We start from the raw sequence: 18,803 nt of genomic DNA, 5'->3' as shown, positions 1-18,803 counted from the left end.
TTTCATTCATCCATTCATTCACTTGGTCACTATCACTGGTGACCAAGTTGAATGTGCTGTGGCCTATTTTGCATTTTTATGTGTTTCATGCATAATTGTGGAATTCATTCTATAGCAGACAATGTTCTGACAATAAGTCTCTCTGTACTAAACTAGAATTGTCATTGGATAATAAGGTTTAGTAACATTCTGCCCCAGTGGAGAGAGTACCAGCACTGATGAGATCATGAAGTTCATGTTTTCTTACTTAATCATGAGAAGATAATAATTTGTCGTTTGTAGTTTGGAGAGGATTTGAGTTAGGCCTAGTGGGGATTCATTCCCGTAGCATTACTGGCCTCCAGTGGCACTATTGAAGAATAACATTTCTGCAGCAAGTTCTAGGTCTGAGGGAAACAAAAATACCCAAGAATTCTATGTAATACTGGACTTAAAATCTAGGAATTAAAATCTTAGGAAGTTTCCATAAGTACATTGAATAAAATATCAGGGGCACATTTTAAAAAGGATATATGCAATTTAAAAGTATCAGTATAAGTTAAAATGTGACCAAACAGTGGAACATAAGATACTTGTGTTCTTGAAGCCCCATAAAGCTCGTTGATTCTAATCTATTTTGATTCGATTTTGAATCGATCTAATTATTTTGAAAAGTCAATGTATCTCAAAATGGAAACAAATTAAACAAAGACTTAGAGAATCAGTGTTTTTTTAAAGCAAATTCAAGTCTTTACCAAAGATATCTTTTAGAAATACCTTAAACTTAAGGAGGTATTGTGGCTCAGGGTATAATATGATGGACTTAGAATGAGAGAGGTCTGGCTCAAATCCCACCTTATTAACTGGTGGAATACTGGATAAATCACTTCAACTGCCTTAATTTTGGTTTCATCATGTTATTAGCACTTCCCTCACATGGGTGGTTGTGAGGATCAAGATGAGGTGATGTATATAAAGTATATTAAAGACTGAAATAAATGTCAATCAATCAATAAACATTTACAAAATACAAAATGTATTTTGTAAATACCTGCCATGTGGCAGGCATTGTGCAGTTGTGACTAGAAGGAAGCCAGGGAGGTTAGTAGGTAGAGCAGAGGAAAGAAAGCATTTCTAGTGTGGGGGACAGTCAGAGAAAATGCTTGGAGCAGAGAAATGGGCCAGTCACTGGATTGAAGAATGCTTGTTAAGGAGTAAGGTGTAGGAAGACTGGAAAAATAGGAGGTCTAGGTTATGAAGGGCTTTGAATGAGAAAACAGAGGATTTTGAACTTGGTCCTGAGGCAATCTTGCAGCCACTGGAGTTTGTTGAGAGAGAGAGAGGGGGGGGGAGTGGAGGTGGTGGGGGGAGCAGGGCATGATTAGGCCTGTGGAAAATCACTTTAGTATCTGAATGGAGGATTAATTGGAGTGGAGAGAGAATTGAGGCAGGCAGATCCACCAGCAGGCTGTTAGAGTAGTCCAGATAGTATCAGAGGAGAGAAAAAGGTGAATTAGGAGAATATTGCAAAGATGAAATCAACAGACTTCAGCAACAGATTGATTCTGGGGAGTTAGAGATAGTGAGGAGTCTAGGATGAATACTAAGTTGCAAGTCTGAGGGACTGGGAGTTGCCCTCTACAATAGGGAAGGTAAAAGGGATAGAGGTTTTAATGGGCAAGAAATGAGTTTCATTTTGGATATATTGAGTTTAAGATGTCTACCATACATTCAGTTTGAGATATCCAAAAGGCAGTTCAAGATAGAAGATTTGAAGTTGGAGACAGAATCAGTAGATTTGAGAATTATCAGTATAGAGATGGTAATTAAATTCACGGGAGCTGGTATGATTACCAAGTCAAGTAGTATAGACTCTATACCATATTATAGAGGGAGAAGAGCACCCAGGACGGAATTCTGAGAGAGCACATGACAAAGGAATCAGAGGAGTGGTCAGATAGGTATGAGGAGAACGAATTTTGTTGAACTGAAGAGTGCATGAATGGGTAATAATGTTTAATAAACCTGGAACGGTAAGTTGGAGCTGGAAGTGTTAAACAAAGAAATCTCTCTTTGTTGTTAGGAGGCAGCTCCTTAAATAGAGGAATGGCCTGGTTAGACCTCACTTTATGAATACTGATTTGAGATTTGTGTAGAGGATAGATTTGAGAAGAGAATTTGGAACCAGAGCGACCAGTTTGTTGGTTACACAACAGTCTATGTGAAAGTAGATAACTTCAGTTGGGGTGGTTGTGGTGTGAATGAAGAGAAGGGATGAGAGAGTTGTGGAAGTTGATGAGTAAGAGTGAAGGATTGAAAATGACTTCTAGGCAGTGAACATAAATAACTGGATAAATGTGATATTCTCAATGGAAATGGAAAACATGGAGGAGGGATGAATTTAATAAGAAAAATGAGTCCTGTTTTAGACATTTTGAGCTTGAAATGCCTCAGATAAAAATGTCCAGCAAGCAGCTACAGATGCCAGGCTAAATATGTAGATATGGGTATCATTGGCATAGAAATAATAATTGAATCTATAGGAACTGATGAGATCACTTAGAGAAACTGTGTAGAGGAAGAAGAGAAAGGAACCCAGGATAGAAACCTGAGGTAGTTCCACATATAAGGGAGTGGAACATGGATGATGGTTCAACAAAGGAGACTTGAGATGGACAAGTCAGATGTGTAGAAAGAGAAAAAATGACAAAGCTTTGGTACCAAGGGAAAGCATTCAGGAGGAGGGAGTGACCAATAATGGCAAATGCTGCTGGAATGTCAAGACTGAGAGGTCATCAAATTTAGCAATAAAGAAATAATTGATAACATTGGAGGAAGCAGTTTCATTTGAGTAGTCTTGACAAAAACCAGATTACAAGTGTTTGTAAAGTTAGTAGGAAGTGAGAAAGTGGAGGTGAGTATAGATAAATGATAGAGGATCCCTATCAGTCCATTTATCATCCAATAGAGACCTAATACAATGGACAATGGCATGACAAGACAAATGCTAATAACTGTTGCTTAGTCTCTAAGACTTTAACTTACTGTAAGGACCAGAATGGTAAAGGAAGAAGAAAGAATGGGAAGGAACGAAGGAAAGAAGGAACAAAGGAAGGAAAGAAGGAAGGAAGGAAAGAAGGAAGGAAGGAAACAAATAAATATTTATTTAGCACCTACTGTGTGCCAGGTCAGGGCAGCTAGGTGGTGCAGTGGATAGAGTACTGGATCTGATGTTAGGAAGACTCATCTTCATAAGTTTAAATCTGCCCTCAAACACTTACTAGCTGTGTGACCCTAGACAAGTCATGTAATCTTGTTTCACTCAGTTTCCTTATCTGTAAAATGAGCTAGAGAAGGAAATTCAAGCCACTCCAGTATCTTTGCCAAGAATACACCCAAATGAGGTGATGAAGAATCAGGCATGACTGAAATGACTGAACAAATGTTCCAGGTACAGTGCTAAGCATTTTATAAATTTTATCTCATTTGAATAGGCAGCCCTTCCCAGTGATTTCAGATGCTTGACCCATATATTTCAATTATGGGTTACTCTTTTATCTTAGAAAAAAACAACCTTCAATCAGAAAAGAGGGTTGAATACTACAGAGTACTCCAATTACTATAAACATATTTCATAGGAAAAAAGACTCCATGGGGAAAAAAAAAGGTGGGTCAGAAATTACAAGTTCTAGGTTTGGATTTCAGCTCTATCACCAATAAAACTTTGGACAAATCTCCTAGCAGTTCTAGACCTCTCTCAGTTTCCGTCTATAAAATTCAGGGGTTGGACCAAGTAGGTCCTCGGGTGTGACCTTCTGAGTCCAAATTTTTACAGAAGAAATCCTTTGATTAAGTGGAATCTGAAGTTTAGATTCAGTCAAAGGGCCACATTTGAGGACCTAGAGGGCCATATGTGGCCTCAAGGCTACAGGTTCCCCACCCCTGGACTAGGTCATCTCTAACATCCCTTCTAATTCTAAGCCTACGATCCTATGACTGCCCTGTAATTTGTCACCAAGTGTTTGTTAAGTATTTAGTTTCTGCCAGTCATTGGTGCTAAGCACACCATGTTGCTATTTATTAACTTTTAACTCGGTTTGCATAATAAAATGTATGCTTAACCATCAGACACTTTTAATCTCTTTTGGGAATTCAGTTTCTGCATTGGATTATCTTCTTATCAGCATATTCAGATGGAAGCATTTCAGTATATTAATACTGATTAAAGTAGTGTGGTATGGAGACCTGACCTCCAAGCCAGGAAACCCTGGATTCAAGTCCCACTTCTTACCCATACAGGCTGTGCGACACCCTGGACAAGTTACTTAACCTCCAGTGATCTAGGTAATTCTCTAAAACTTTAAGTTTCAGGCAAGGCATAAATTGGCATTGGAGTTTCCTCTTCTGGAATTATTTATATAGGTGAAACCACAGATTTTATCCAAATCTATAATATTCTGTTATTTAAATAACCAAAAGGCATTGAAGTTTTGGGCATTACAATAATGCTGATTTGAATTTATTTCAAAGATATGTAATAGTCTTTCTGCTTACAGATTCTTTCCTATAAAGCAGACAGAATTTGTAATGGGGCAATTAGGCAGCCCAGTGGTAGAGTGCTGGGTCTGGAGTCAGGAAAACCTATGTTCATATCTGACCTCAGACATTAACTAGTTGTGTTACCCTGGGCAAGTCACTTAACTCTTTTTGCCTCAGTTTCCTCATCTGTAAAATGAGCTGGAGAAGGGAATGACAAACCACTCAGGTATGACTGAAATGACAAAACAAGAATAAGCTCTATCTTTCATACTACTTATTTCTGCAGAGGGAATGGAGAGGATTAAAAAAAAATTAATCAAGGTGAAATGATTACTGATAAAGCCAAGAAGAAGGAGATGAGTCCTTAGAGAGGTGAGAAAACTCATGGATCTCATAGAATAATAAGATCTTTCATGATCTTCTACTGAGTCATTTGGGTCACTTGGCTTTATAGCAAGTTTTTTCTATGATCAATATGAATGGAAAATCATGGAAGCTTGACTGGGAGGTTTTGTTCTAGAAAAAAGAAGTAGGAGTACAGAAACAAAAGAGGCGATTGTTTGGGAAACACAGGAGAATGGAAAATATACGTGTCTCCATTAAGGAAAGAAAATAGTACATCTTACAAAGTAGCTTGTTCTTAATTAATCTATTAATTGAGTACATATTTCTAAAATCTGTCTGCAAAAAGTTTGCATTAAGTTGTACACTCGTATAGGGGAAAGAGCAGTGCTGGTACCTCCTGCATCTCAGTTGTCTTTGCTACAATCTGACTGTAGAGAGCCTTCCACTAGCAACACCTGACATAGTTCCTTCACCTTTCCCTGGCTCACCCAAAACAATTCATAAAACAAACAAACAAAAAACGAAACAAAACAAAAACCCATTCAAACCTTAAAAAAACCAACACAATCAAAACAAAACAAAACATAAAAATAAACCTTCAAAAAACCCCAAACAGCCCATGAAAATGAGTTGACTTGTTGGTTTTCCCATTTCCTCAGAGCCTTGTTAGACTTTTGGAGCTAATGTGAAGTGTTAATGGTTTCTAGTGGTAGTAGTAGTAGTAGTAGTAGTAGTAGTAGTAGTAGTAGTAGTAGTAGTAGTAGTAGTAGTAGTAGTAGTAGCAGTAGTAGCAGCAGCAGCAGCAGCAGCAGCAGTAGTAGTAGTAGTAGTAGTAATGATAATATATTATTAGGCTGATTCATACCAGTGTATTTACATAACACGTAGAGTGCTTTCCATACCTTAGCTCATTTGCTCCTCAAAGCAGTACAGTGAGGTAGGTGCTGTTGTTATTCCCAGCGTACGCAAGTGAGGCATAAAGTTGATGATTTACCCAGAGTCACATAGCTAATAAATGCTGGAGGCAGGAGGTGAATCTGGATCTTTTTGACTCTAGGACTGGCACTCACTCCAGTTAAATTTGTTATTACTCCCATAAAAAAATATTTGCTCTAAGGGACCTCTAATGGCTTACTTAACCCAAAGCAATGATTAATGTGGGAATTCCAGGCTCTATGGCAGATTGGTAGGGGGAAAGTGGTATGTGTGTGTGTGTGTGTGTGCGTGCGTGCGTGCGTGCGTGTGTGCGTGCGTGCGTGCGTGTATGTGTGCGCTGGTGGGGAGTCAGGAAGGAGGAAAGTGGGTTTTGGTGCCTTTGAAATCACTTCAAGTCTACCCAGGCATAGGGCCAGCCTTGGCAGAACTGTGTCTGTCTAATTAGTTTTGTTTGGCACCTAATACATTAAAAAAGAAAGGATTAAAATGTTTTTGATTATGGTAATGGGATATGATAATGTTAAGGGCCTCTAATAAACTGTCCTATTGATGTGAATTATCCACTTTATTATCTCAGTAGGAAAAATTAAGCCCCAAACAATTTCCTTGGGGACTTTAAGCATATGGTATCAAGGGGAAAATCATAGCTGTGAGTTTAACTCTAGAATTTTGAATCTTCAGGAACATCATATATGAAATATGAAATTTTTTCTGCTTTATAATATTATAGAGAAAAGGAGAAAATTAAACCCCAAACATTTTTTAATTAAGTTGAAAAATTACCCTGTAATAAGAGGTTTTCATTCAAAATAATTTCCCCACAATGCAGATTTTCAATTTTAAAAAAGAGAGTAGTATACTATTTTTATTGCAATAATTGATATTAATTTAGGTGATGAAATAACCTAATACAGATTAATTCCTTAGTTGAGGAAACACTGCTGATGAACAATAGATTTTATGAAGACTAAATTCCTTGTTTCCTTGCCTCAAGTCTCATCTTCCTTCTGTCTTTTACACAACTACCCATATCCTTTTTAAAAAAATATTTTATTTTTAATATATGGAATAAAACAAGTGTTTCCATAACACAGATAATAAAATGTGATTATACATGAAACTCCAAATCTATTGTATAAATCTTGTTATTACTTTAAATATATAATAATGTTATCATGTAGACTTCTTTTTTTTCCTTTTTTTCTTCCCTCCCCATTTATGTCTGATAACTTACCCCTGACTTAAAATACCTAATTTACTTCAAAGCTCAACTCCATGGCCATCTTCTTCCTACATTTTGCTGTTCTAGACTACACAGATAATAGTGCCTCTCCCCCTCAAATGTATTTATTTTGTATATTTTTTTATGAACATGTATTTCTTTGAGTGAAGGGACAGCTTCATTTTTCTCTGTACCCTCAGCATCTTGTATAGTGCTGGGCACATAGTAGATGATTAATACATGCTTGTTCATTGATATTAATAGCACTACAAATATAAAAATAGGACTTTTTGAATTATTAAGTCTTCGGCATAGGAAAATAACATAGATTTATAAACTACTTAATAGTCATTAAAGCAGTCACAGCCTGCCTTACGCCTTGGGGCTAAGAGATGGTGGCAGAATAGAAAATAATTTCAGAATAGACTGAAAATAAATGAAATAGTCTATGTCTTCACACACCTGCTCTCATAACCTTCTTATCCATTTTTGCTGGCTTTCCTGTTCTTTAATATGCATATCTTCTCAAATGGGGCTATGTCCATGGTGCTGACAATTGGGGGCAGTGAACACTGCCCACTTTCCTCGTCCCATTGCTATGAAACTCCATGCTAAGGCTCACTTTCTCTATACATCCCTCCCCCCAACCTCCTTGGGGAATGAGATCCAGGCTTTCTATGGGATTGATGGTAATTTCTGTGAACATTAATTGCGTGCGAAACCAATTAGCATGAAAAGCTTTCCTAGCTGGATTGCTCATGGTAAAAATCTGGATCATCTACTAGTTCCCCCTTCCCTGTCCCACTTCTTAACTTTATTCCCATTTGTTTTTGATCTTTAGTTCCTGCCTCTGATCTTACCCCAGTTCCCTGTTTCAGTCTCTCACTTCTGTTTCTGATATGAGCCCAAAGGTTCTAAGGTAGGGGTTCTTAACCTTTTTTGTGTGTCCTGGACCCTACTGACATTCTGCAGAAACCTATGGACCCCTTATGTTTTTAAATGCATAAAACAAAATTCATCGGAAACCAAGTACATTGAAATGCAGCTATCAAAAAGAATCTGTTAAAATGAGTTCATAGACTTCAAGGTTAAGAATGTCTGGATACAGCCATGTGGGTAGTTTGAGTATTTGCTAAATTTATGTTTCTGTTACCTCCAATCACTAAAAGGGACTTAAAATGCCTTTGACCAATAGGTAAACTAAATAAGTGCCTTGTTGCCAGTATATTGTTTTTATTTATTCTTTATATTTAAAATTCTTATTCTGTTCTATTTCTAGCACATATTGTCTATATAGACAATTAGATAATAAACACCTCAAGTACTGGGATTCTTTATTCATGGTAATGGGTTTTTTTAATTATGATGATAATACTAGGAGACAAAAGAATCTTCATTATCCATCCATCATCATGGGTGGTATTGTTTACCCCCAAATGTCATCTTCTTCTCTTATTATAACTTCACCTCATCTTGCATAGTAGACATGAAATATAAGGGAACATATAGTACTTAAACAATCCTTTTTGTATTTCTTCCCTGTATAGGGAATGAATGAACATTCTAGTTGCAAAGCAATGTGCTAACAACTGGGGATAAAAACTGAAAGTAAAACAGTCTCTTTATACACAATATTATGTACCTTCTGACTGCCCAACACCTAATAATTGAGTTGAATTGATTCTTCATTTTTGAAACTGAAGACACTGTTGTCAGTATTCAACCATGACTGTCAAGGCCAAGTGGGGAATGCAATGGTTTTGGCACCAAAATAGGAATATTTGGTTATGGGTTACTGTCTGTGGTTGTTCTCTGTCAATCAACCAACAAAAATCTATTAAACACCTACTATGTGCCAGGCACTGGATGAAAAAAGAGGTAAAAGATAGTCCATGCCTTCAAGAACTTTACAGTCTAATGTGCTTTGCTCTATATCTTGCTTTGGGATCACCTCTTCCATTTCTGCCACATGTTGGTATCATTCTCATGCCCCAGTTTCTTCCCAATATTCTTTGGGTGTGCTGCCTTGCATCAGACTTTGTGTTCAGGTCACAAGCCTTACAGTTCACTCACTAACCTTCAAAACTTTGCTCTAATAAGGAATACCTTTTTTATACAACAGATGAGGATGTTGTTCTAATGTGGTTGTAATACTACCATGTCTGCCTTAAGGCCACATAGATCTGTTATTTTTAAGTAATTCCTATCAGGAGATTCAGGCTGTCCAAATCTAGAGTAATATAAAGGAAAGATTGTGGTTTACAAAAACAGCCTTAGTTGTGCAATCAACCAGATGGGCTCCCTTCTTTTTGGTGTGTTTTATCCTCCAGGGGAGTTATACCTACTATGTGCCTGACACATAGTAGAAATTTAATAAAATGTAGGACACGCTTTCAAGTTTAATTTGCATGGTTAACATTTTCTGCATTACTTTCTTAAGTCTAGACAATCAACAGAATAAATCAATCCCTGATTTGTAGCATTGCCCCGTTTTTGAGGTATAAATCCTTGCCCTGAAATTTTAACAATTAGCTTTCAACAGCTTGTATCAGCCAGCTCTGGAAAATGCCTGAAAGTTCTTTCATCATGCCAGTGGGTTAGCAGCTCTGTTCATGGGTATAGTCTAAAAAAAAAAAAAGTCTTATTTCCTTTATATGCATTATCAAACTTCTGTTGCTATTTTCAGAATCACTAGTCATTATGGTTTTTGCTTAGCATTAAGTAGGATTCAATTGTGAAATAATATACTTGCTTCTGAAAAAAATAGGAACCATAGAAATGCATTACTTGGTGTTTACTTGAGCATTTAATGACCAATCAGCTTTTTTTAGAGTATAAGCTCTTATTGCTAGTGATTTAGAAGTCAGCTATAAAAAGGTGGTGCTTATATAAATGTTTGGCACATAGATTAATCATATTTTGGGAATATGCATATTCATTCTAATGGGCAAATAAAATAAGAAGAGATAATATTTAGATTTGTGTTGTCATGCTTTTTCATATTTTAGTTTTTCTCAAATTAGAAAAAGAATTATCTATAAAACTGGATCAAAAATTATCTTTGTGCTTAACTCACCCCAATTCTACTCCTGTCTCAAATGTTGGCATTCCCAGAAGGCATTCTTTCTCAAAGTGGAGTTTGAGGGGAAGGACTAAGAACTCGAAACTGAATCTTCAAGTATTCTTTGGTAATACAGGGAAAGTTTGAACAGCTAGATTTTACTTTCTCTATGCTTTCATTTTCTTAATTGTCCTTCCCCTTAGTAATCAGCCAAGAAAATTTGCTAAGGTAGCCCTTACCTGTTAGCCTTCTAAATTAATATGTAAATTTTCCTCTTTTGAAACAGTTTTACTTTTTATATGTTTATTTCTCTGTCTCATTTTCTCTTTCTCCATATATATGTGTATATACATATACACACATATATAATTTAAACTTCACTCAGAATTTTGAGGCTCCATGTTTGAGGGGAGGAAAAAAGAGAGAGAAATAGAGACACACACACAGAGGGATGGGGAGAGAAAGAGAGACAGAGAGAGAGAGAGAGAGAGAGAGAGAGAGAGAGAGAGAGAGAGAGAGAGAGAGAGAGAGAGAAAGAATATATACATGGTTTTTAAGGATGACAGGTTTGGGGAACTGATTGGGGAAAAGTTTTGAAGACTAAAATCAATAAAAAAAAGAAACTTTGCCTAGGAAATATTAAGCAAAACATAATTACAAGAAGGTTAAAGAAGCGATGTTACTGCTCTGAATTTGTCATGTGATTTGCTGTCACAATGGAAGACTTTTAAAAGCATAATGTGAGGGAAGAAAGCAAAATTAGCGACAGCATTGGGGATCAATAATATTGAAATAATTCTGGAGATTAGCAGTATGAAGAAAAGTATATAAGAAACAACCAGGTCTAGGAGTAAAGACTATGGACAAAAAAAGAAAGGAAAGGACCAGTTTACAAGATACTCTATATGGTAGGATCTGTTACAGATTGGCTATATGGAGGCATGATCAGTGAGATAAGTCGAAAATGAACTCAAGATCACAATATATTATTGAAATGTAACAATTCAAATTAAGTCGTTATAAACAAACTTGAAAAAAACCCATATGAAAGGTTTAATCATGGGCTTTGGTATATGATACAGAGTTTGATGTCATCTTTCCTTTCAATAGAAGAGTATTTGAGTGTCTAGAGTATTTCAAAGATTGCTTTTGTACACACAAATAGCAGCTGAGCATTCTAGAATAATTATACTATCATATTAAAAGAATTAAATTCTAAGATAAATGATTTTCTGAAGTCATTTATTAGGTAAATTCAGGTAATTGAGCTCTTGGGTGTAATATATGAGTACTGCTGACTTGAATAGTATTAAGTCATTTGAGGATATAGTAAGTGATATTTTGTTAGTCTGTGACTAGATTAAATTATCCTTAGAGGGAAATCATAGTAACCAGACACTTCAAAAGCTGTAAATGTCCTGCTTTAAGTCTCAAATCCCATTTTCTTCCTTCTCCTTCCCTGATTTCCCCATCTTTCCCCTCTCTTCTACTCTTACCTTGGCAATGATGCTTTTTAGCATAATATTCTGTAAAAATAAAAAAAAAAAAAGAACTGTACCAAAGAAATTCCCATGAAAACAATTAACTGCCCATAACATCCAAAACATTTATCTATAAAGCAATTAGACATCGCCTTTCTTCTCCAGCAGAGGGCTACCAACCTCCATTCATTTCTGTGAACCTTCAAGAGGAAAACAAATTTAGATAGGCATAGATCATCACTTCACAGGTTTAGACTTGGGATGGGACCTTTAAGACCATCAAGGCAAATATCTCATTTTTTTTTTACAGTTTTCAATTTATTTATTTTTAGTTTTCAACATTCACTTCCACAAGTTTTACATAGTCTTCCTCCCTTTTCCCCTCCTTCCCCAAGATAGCATGCAACCTGATATAGGTTCTATACATACATTCCTATTAAATACATTTTCACATCAGTCATGTTGAATAGATGAATTATAATGAATGAGAAAAACCATGAGAAATAAAAGAATGAAACAAAAAAGAAAATGATCAGCTTCACTCTGCATCCATAGTTCTTTCTCTGGATGTGGATGGCATTTTTCATCATGAGTCCTTTGGAATTGTTTTAGGTCCTTGCATTGCTGAGAAGTCTATCAAAATCTGTCATCATACACTGTAGCTTTTTCTGTGAACAATGTTCTTCTGGTTCTGGTCTCTTTGCTCAGCATCAGTTCATATATGTCTTTCCAGGATTTTCTGAAGTCCTGCTCTTCATCATTTCTTATAGCACAATAGTATTCCATTACATTCATGTACCACAACTTGTTCAGCCATTCTCCAATTGATGGGCGTCCCCTTGATTTCCAGTTCTTGGTCACCACAAAAAGAGCTGCTATAAATATTTTTGTATGCATGATCCTTTTCCCACTTTTATAATCTCTTTGGGATACAATCCTAAAAGTGGTATTTCTGGGTCAAAGGGTAAGCACATTTTTATAACCCTTTGGGTATAATTCCAAATTGCTCTCCAGAATGGTTGGATCAGCTCACAGCTCCACCAACAATACATTAGTGTTCCAACTCTCCCACATTTTCTCCGAAATTTATCATTTTCCTATTTTGTTATGTTAGCCAATCTGATAGATGTGATGTGATACCTCAGAGTTTTGATTTGCATCTCTCTAATCAATAATAATTTAGAACATTTTTCTTTGAATATAGATAGCTTTAATTTCTTCATGTGAAAACTGCCTGTTCATATCCTTTAACCAACAAATATCTCATTTTGTAGCTGAGAAAACAGCCCCACAGAGATTGAGTGGGTTTTGCCCAAGCTTTGAACCGAGGTCCTCTGGTTTTATCCAAGGATATATATTTTTTTTCAAATTTATTAATTTATTTGTTTTTAGTTTTCAACATTCACTTCCATAAGTTTAAAATTTTCTCCCCCTCCCTCCCACCTCTTTCCCCCACGTGGCATGCAGTCTTCTATGGTCTCTACACATATATTCCTATTAAGTACATTTACATACCACTCATGTTGCATAGAAGAATTAAAATGAATGGGAGAAACCATGAGAAAAGCAAACCAAAATGAACATAACAAAAGAGAAAATCGTCTGCTTCATTCTGTATTCTGACTCCATAGTTCTTTCTCTGGATGTGGATGGCATTTTGCATCATGACTACTTTGGCAATGTTTTAGATCCCAAGGATGTACTTTTAAAGTCAAATTTTCTTTGCTATTATTGAAAAGATTTCCCCCTTAAAATAATCATATTTCTGGCACTGTAGGTATAACTTTCCTTTTTAGGAAAGGTCAAGACTTGTGATTTATAGATATAGGGAAATCTCCATGATTAAACCTCCTCTACATTGAAGTTATAAGTTGTAGAATGCTTCCTGGGCATTAAGGGGCTAAATGACGTGTCTAATGTCACACAGCCAGTATGTGTCAGAGGTATGACGTGATTAGGTCTCCAGCTGTCTGTTATCCATTACTTACTCCATGCTTTCTCTCTGTAGGTAGAATATGTAAGGAGCATCATGCCTCTGTTAGTGGAATTCTGCTGACTGGACTTTCATTCTCAGATGTAATTACAGTTCAGTGGGAGATATGCAGATCAGATTCAAGCGAAGGGAAGCACCTGTCAGGTTGTCATTGTCTGTTTACTTTTCATTTTTGAGGGGAGAGTGAAGAAGATAAACTTCCTTTTTTTTCTGAGAAGAGATGACATAATTAAATCTCTGCAACAAACACTTATTAAAACGCCTACAATTTGCCGGATACAAAGGGAAAAATGAAACACTCAGATTTTGTAACTGAAAGGAGACTTTTCATCTTGGTTTTCCCCATGCTATTCTCAATGGGTGCTAAATTGACAGCCTGGTATACTGTGAAGTCCTCTATTTACCCACATAATAACAAAGGCTCTGGGCCAGCTTCCTCCCCTTACTCAAACCTGACCTTGAGGGGTCAGTTCTGGGAGTTCAGTCTCCTGCCTAGTTGTAACTTGGCTGCAGTACTGAGACTGCCTGAAAAGGAACCAATTACAGCCACTTCATCTTGTAAATATGCGTCTTTTGCAGCCAAATCGCTGTTATTCCTGCCCTTTGCTTTTCCTTACAATTCTGGTAACAAAAACAAAGCAGCCAGGAGTTTCTCTTCATTTTGATAAAAGGCTTCTTTTGACTTGGGAAGCTGATTTAAAATTTTGGCACTGAAGCAAAAAGTGATGCAAGTGTACAGAGACTTTTTCTCTTAGAAGGATACCATGCAGGGTTCTACTTGCAGGGAGAGAATACATCTTGAGGCCTAAAATTCTTATTTCTATCCTGCACACAGGCTGATTTGGGGATGCTTTTAAGCAGTTATGCATTTGCATTTGGTAATACCCCTGTCGTTACCACACTAGGCTTTCTTGCCTGTAGCACTGTGCAAATTCTTGGGAATTTATTTTGCTTTGATTCACCTCAATTCAGAAAACCCTGTATTACATCCACCTTCTAAGCAGTTTGTTCTATCTTATTCTTCAAATTACCTCCACACTTCCCCCCCACTCCTGCCAAAACTTGTTCCAGTTCTATAAACACATACCTCTCCATGCTTTCTCTCAGACTTTACCCTATGCTCAGAAAATGAATTCTGTACAAGGTTGGCATGCAGAGTTCTCCTGTCTCTTACCGTGAATTAATTTTTGATTCTGACAGAAAATCAGGGATCAAAAGACTTAAAATGGTTATGATAAGTTCATAGTTTCTTTGTTAGTTGCTTTTTGGTTGTGCTGATATGTTTGCAAAGAGCTTCTCCCCGTCATCAAAATTATCATTTTTATCATCATCTTTATCACATCTCCATCATCTTCACCACTATTACCATCATCATCATCATCTTTCTCTCATTTTTCCATCATTTAACTTGAAAAAAATATTCCACTTTCTTTGTTTAATATCCATGTCAAGTATTCTATCAGAATTTGTTGAAACTTAAAAAATCTCCTATATATTATTAAATACAGTATAATGAAAACATGCGTATATACTGTTTTTAAGATTTGTAAAACACCTCCCTCATAGCAAAATCTGAGATAGTTATGGCAAACATACTTATCCTCATTTTATAGGTGAAGAAACTGATCCTTTGAAAGATGTGGTAATTTGCCCAGGTTTGTACACCTAGCTTCAGAGAGAACAAAGTCTCTCCTGAGTCCAGTACTGTTTGAAATATACCATAATGCCTAAGTGACCAAAAATAAACAGGGGGATACCATTGCAAGATCTGGAGTCTTAAGACCTGGTCCAATTCCAGCTCTGACAAAAGCTACTTGTGTGTACATAAACATCACTTGTTCTCTCTGGTCTTTGACTTTCTGACCTATAAGATAAGGAACTTGGAAGAAATGGCGTCTGAGGTCCCTCTAATGCTAGATCTATGATTTTATCATTTTGTTATACGTAAATAAAAGTTTATTTCTCCCACTCCATTGTCTATACTGCTGCCAAATTGACTTTCTTTAAGCTCAGGTCAACCACTCCATTATCTTTGCAAGAATACCCTAAACAGGGGTCACAAAGAGTTGGACACAATTAAAATAACCCAACAACACACTGTCCACATCCCTCCCATATTTGGGTAATTTCAATTGCCTCTAGGGCCAAATTCTTTTGACTTAAAGCCCTGTTTAACCTTACATATGATGTCTATTTGTGTATTTGTAAATATATGTGTGTGTAAATGTTTATGTATATGGACACATAAACATACATTTCAGGTTTTTTTTCCAGTAGTATATGACTCTTCATGACCCCATTCTGAGATTTCTTGGCAAAGATGCTGGAGTGGGTTGCCATTTCCTTCTTCAGTTCATTTGACAGATGAGAAAACTGAGGTAAACAGGATTAAATGAACTGCCCAAGGTCACACACAGTCAAAAATTTGAACTCAGGAAGTTGTATTCTTGACTCTAGACCCACCATTTTATTTATTGTGACACTTAACTTCCATACATATACACTGCATATAAGTAGATATACATGTATATATATGTATGTGTATGCATATATACATACACACATATATGTACACACACATATATGCACATATATACCTCTGCTTATAGGCATATATAAATATATATACACAAATATGTACATACATACAAACATATATACATATATGTTATCTCCCCCAATGGAATGAGAGCCTCAAGGCTTTTTGAGGGCATAGACTGTTCCATATTTGTCTTTGTGTCTCCAGAGCCTGGAATAGTACTTAGCATATAAAGTAGTCTTGTCAGTTGATTACCTTATCTTTCTTGTCTATAAACTTATACAATTCCTGATACCTGGAGTATGTAGTTAGCTTTTCACATTTACTGACACACCCACCCACCCACATATGTATATATATACATGTATGTGTATATCTCTCTCTATATATACATACATACGTACATACACACATAAAATCTTGACAGCTTGTTTAGTTGTTTTAAGTTGTTTCAGACTCTTTGTGACCTCATTTAGGGTTTTCTTGACAAAGGTACTGGACTAGTTTGCCATTTCCTTCTCCAGCTCCTTTTATATATGAAGAAACTGAAAAAAACAGGGTTAAGTGACTTTCCCAGGGTCACACAGCTAGTAAGTGTCTGAGGCTGGAGTAGAACTCAGGAAGATTAATCTTCCTGACTCCAGGCCTGGCACATTAAAGAGATTTGGCCAAACCTGTTATCTTTAATAGTGACTTTTAAAAGTAGGCCTGTTTAATTTGCATACTCTTCTTATCTTTGTATTAATGGATGTAAAAGGGAAAGATCTGTCCCTGTGATAAAAAAAAAATAAGTTATACTAGAAACTTGGTAACGGATGATATAATATAGTCCGGTTAATCAAAGGACTAAAAAACAAGATTTTACATTATCATATTATTTTTACTGAATAATGTGGACTGGATCCAATGTGCTGTTTCTGCTCCAGCAAAACAAAACAAAATGAAAACAGAACGGTGAAATGCAGAAGCATCCATCCGGAAGCAGTAACAATCCAGATGTCTGAACCTTTGTAGGAATATCTGGCTACACACAGATACAATTGGTCACTTTCAATGGGTGAAACGACCAGATGGTAACGCATCAACTGCTTCTGAACTGGTGATATAGCCACAAGGGTTTGGGCTATGTTTTTGTGCTTGGGGTTAACATTTTTATCAATGACTTGAATAAAAGCACAGATGGTGTACTCATGAAATTTCCAGATGACACAAAGCTGGAAAGGCTTCCTAACATCCTCAGTGATGGTGTCAAGATCTCAAAAGATCGTGACAACCTAGAAGATTGGGCTAAGCTAAATACGATGAATTTTAATTGAGAAGATGTAAACTTTTACACTTGAGGCTTTAAAAATGGCTTCCAAAATGCATAATAGTTGGGAGGGATGGTTAGAAAGTTGTCTGAAAAAGATTCGGGGAAGTTAGTGAATTACAAGTTCAGTGTGAATCACCAATGGCATGTCTCAACCCAAGGTGATCTTGGACTGTGTTAAGAGAGGTGTAAGCACTAAGAATAAGGTTGGAAATTGTTCTCCTACTCACTGTCCTGCTCAGAGTACTTCTAGAGTGTTGGGTTTAGTTCCGGGCACTGCAGTTTAGAAAAGAACATCCAGAAAAGATAATGGACCAGGATAGTGAAAGGTCTTGCTGTCCTGCCATACACGGATTGATTGAATGGTCTTGGACAGGGGCAGCTGGCAGCTAGGTGGTACAGTGCATAGAGCCCTGGCCCTGGAGTCAGGAGGAAATGAGTTAAAATTCCACCTCAGACACTTGACACTTATTAACTGTGTGACTCTAGGAAAGTCACCAAATCCTGATTGCTAAGAGGGAGAAGGAGACGGAGAGAGAGAGGGAGAAACAGAGGAGAGGGAGAGGGAGAAAGGGACAGGGGGAGGAAGAGGGAGTGAGAGAGGGTGAGCTGGGGTTGGTTAGCCTGAAGAAAAGAAGAGATTCGGGGAGACCTGATGGCTTTCTTCAGGTATATAAAACATTGTCTTGTGGAAGAGGAATCAGAATTATTCTGTTTGACTCAGCAAGTAGAATCAGGAGCAATATGGGTGAAAGCAAAGGGGTTCATTAAGGCTTTATATCTGAAAGTACCTCTATTATGTAAAGCTGGCCAGTGGTAGAGTGGGTTGCCTGAGGAAGTAGTGAGTTTCACCTCACTGGAGTTCTCCAACAAACAACAATTTGTTGGGTATGGTATAGTAGTAATTCTTTTTGGGATGGGGGTTAGATAAGATGATTCCTGAGCTCACTTTAAACTAAAAACAGTTTTGTACTTTGCTATATGTGGGTAAAGGGTGAGGAAAACTATTTTATTAAACAACTTGGATTTTATTTATCATTTATTGAAATTATCAAGGGAATGTGCAGAGCAAAGAGTTGGATTTTTTTTGATGGAAACCGTAATCTGCTATGAAGGTAAAGATGTAAATTATCTGTTACAGATTTTATGTGTAACCTTCAGCAAATTTCCTGAGTTTCATGTGATTAGACTTGGAAGCATTTTTCTCATCTGTAAAATTTTTTTAAAAGTACTTTTGCTTTTAATTTATTTTGAAGGAATATTAAGGATCCAAACTTGTTATTTTAAAGTTCTCAAAAAAGGCATGTTAATGGTAATATCTCACAAATGGAACCTGAACTTGATTTAAATCTTGATGAACCTGGCTTGATTTAAGAATTATAATTATTTTATATTGGCT

The 18,803-nt window shown here is 36.6% G+C and overlaps 1 protein-coding gene across 33 annotated transcripts in view; it reads left to right on the top strand.

The window, feature by feature from the left end:
• ANK2 (ankyrin 2) overlaps window positions 1-18,803 on the top strand; it is a 763,693-nt gene that overhangs the window by 403,716 nt on the left and 341,174 nt on the right. The gene's annotated exons all lie outside the window — the stretch shown is intronic.

Source organism: Notamacropus eugenii, chromosome 7 (assembly GCF_028372415.1).
Source record: "Notamacropus eugenii isolate mMacEug1 chromosome 7, mMacEug1.pri_v2, whole genome shotgun sequence".
Lineage (NCBI taxonomy): Eukaryota > Metazoa > Chordata > Mammalia > Diprotodontia > Macropodidae > Notamacropus > Notamacropus eugenii.
The sequence above is the reverse complement of the archived record's forward strand: the minus strand, read 5'-3'. Positions and strand labels throughout refer to the sequence as shown.